The 2,556-nt window shown below is 48.1% G+C and overlaps 1 long non-coding RNA gene across 1 annotated transcript; it reads left to right on the top strand.

The window, feature by feature from the left end:
• The first annotated feature begins 589 nt into the window (after nucleotides 1–589).
• On the top strand, nucleotides 590–1,958 carry LOC129622946 (uncharacterized). Its single transcript, XR_008700195.1, has 4 exons — nucleotides 590–680; nucleotides 1,060–1,214; nucleotides 1,312–1,435; nucleotides 1,552–1,958. It is a non-coding gene; the product is annotated as an uncharacterized LOC129622946 (long non-coding RNA).
• Nucleotides 1,959–2,556: the final 598 nt, after the last annotated feature.

The raw sequence follows: 2,556 nt of genomic DNA, 5'->3' as shown, positions 1-2,556 counted from the left end.
GTCTCCAAGGATAAATCCAAGCTTATCAGACTATACTATTTAAAACCACTTTCATAAGAAACAGCACACAAATTGTAGATAGATGGCTCAGCGCCACGGGGACTCCAGGACAGGTATCTGATGTCAGAACAAGGAGGGCAGCGCCCTTCACTGCTGCTCTTCATTCCCCCTGCCGGATGTGGAACTCTCCACTTCTTTTCTTGCTGGCGATTTTCTATAAACCAGATGTCAACAAATATATTGGATTCTTTATCCTTTAATCTGTTTAACATTTCAAAAGTGCTGAAAGATTTAGGCATATTATCAATTCAACTATGGGCTAGTCTCTGATTCCTCAGTTCAGTTCAGTTGCTCAGCTGTGTCTGACTCTTTACAACCCCATGGACTGCAGCACTCCAGGCTTCCCTGTCCATCACCAACCCCCGGAGCTTACTCAAACTCATGTCCATCAAATCGGTGATGCCATCCAACAATCTCATCCTCTGTCATCCCCTTCTCCTCCCGCCTTCAATCTTTACCAGCATCGGGGTCTGATTACTAGGGGAGGGGATTAGCAGGATACCTGTTTGAAGCAAGTATCCCAGAAGTCACTGTGTTTAAAACCCATGGGAAGACTGATATGGTGCTCAGAAAAATTAAAAGCCAGGAAAAGCAGAGGCCCCGGGGCCAGAACAAGGCAGGTAAACAATGGTTCCATCTGGGAGTCAAGGTGGAAAGTTTTTCTTACCCTGCTCCTGGGGACAAAAGTTAAGTGAAAACATCTTTACAACACTGACTACTAACTCCCCATCAGAGGGACTCCTGTTTTTGCCAAGCTGATTTTGTTGCAGGAAAGGGGACCCCTTCCAGGGCCTGAAACTCGGCTCTTGTCTAACAAAAGAATTGTCCGAGGAGACACGTGCTGACAAAGCAAGAGATTTTATTGGGAAAGGGCACCTGGGTGGAGAGCAGTAGGGTAAGGGAACCCAGGAGAACTGCTCTGGTTTTATGGTGATGGGATTAGTTTCCAGGTGGTCTTTGGCCAATCATTCTAATTCAGAGTCCTTCCTGGTGGCGCAGGCATAGCTCAGCCAAGATGGATGCTAGCCAGAGGGATTCTGGGAAGTGGACGGACATGCGGTGTTTCCTTTCGACCTTTCCCGAATTCTTCCGGTTGGTGGTGGCTTATTAGTTCCGTATTCCTTATCAGGATCTCCTGTCATAAAACAACTCATGTAAATGGTTACCATGGTGCCTGGCCAGGGTGGGCGGTTTCAATCAGTGTGCTTCCCCTAACAATTTCATGAGTGGTAAATGAAATGTTCCTCGAAGAGAGAGATGATAGAGGAAGACACAGGAAAAGCACAACCGAATCGCCAAACGTCACCCGCATTACAAAACAGGAGGAATTTTCAGAAGCAATGAGAGAGACCAGCCCAACCCAGCTCTCCCTCAGGTACGTTTTCTTCCTTCCTGACTCATCGGTTTCTTTAGGGAAGCCTGGTGGGAAGGGATTAGGCAGCCAGCAAGGCAGCCAGCTTTTTCTGGCACCACAGGGCTTTTTGATTTCAGATCCTGCGAGTCTTCAAGAACAGACTAGGCGTGCCAGTGATCTAGGCTGGGGGCCAGCAACAATGCAGCTATGACGAAGCACATCAGATGGTCGATGCGCCCAGCCAGAGACCTGAGGACCCTCCTGGGGTTGCCCCTCTCTGGAAGTTTGAAGCTATCAGGACAGGTCTGCCTTCTTGAAACGTACAAATGTCACCAGCCGGGAGTGGCAGATGCCCAGAGGCGTCTGGAAACAGATTTCCATCTGGTAATGGGTTAGGCTTCCTGGGACACAGATTAGAATAGTTTGAAATAAAGCCACGGAAGTACCGGCTTGGCTTTTCACATATTGTTATGGTCTCTGGGTCATTTCCTGCCTTTGGAATTTACTTCCTTTCCAGGTTCAGCAAAACCCCACTGAATACAAGAAAGAGGTGGGGAGTTTTCTTTGCCCAGGCCCAGCAGAGGGGTGGCTCTGCCTCTGGGAACTGGTACCTCTCGAGTGGTTGCCTCTTCGCATGTTCCTGTCTGCTCACGCTGAGCCCTGCAGGGCGGAAGCTTCAGGAATGGAACAAAAATTAGGAAAGGGAGCCATCTCCAGTTAAATCAGATGAATCCTCTTGTTTCCTGGAAAATAAGGGAAAGAATAGACTGGGAAGGATGCAAAGGATGCTTCCTCCTTTTAAAAGAGGAGAGCCCTTTACCACCAGTGTTCTGTTCAGGGAGGGATGCAGCCTCTCTTGGAAAGAGGCTGAAACCAGGTCCACCTGGTCACCCCATCCCCTGACCTGCAGTTAGGTGCTGAGGACAGTAACATTAGCTACATCACCATGACCTGTCTTGTTTTATTTCACTAATATTCATTTTCTACTTTGTTCCCCAAAAGATTTATGGTACCAATGACTGTCTTCCTGGCAGCATTTTTATGCTCATTTTGGGCACTCCGAAGCTGATGTGACTCCTTGGAAAATTTACCCACAGCTCCCAGTATGCCCTGAACAGCTACTGTGTTTCTGCAATGCAGGG

Source organism: Bubalus kerabau, chromosome 11 (assembly GCF_029407905.1).
Source record: "Bubalus kerabau isolate K-KA32 ecotype Philippines breed swamp buffalo chromosome 11, PCC_UOA_SB_1v2, whole genome shotgun sequence".
NCBI classification, from domain to species: Eukaryota; Metazoa; Chordata; class Mammalia; order Artiodactyla; family Bovidae; genus Bubalus; species Bubalus kerabau.
The sequence above is the reverse complement of the archived record's forward strand: the minus strand, read 5'-3'. Positions and strand labels throughout refer to the sequence as shown.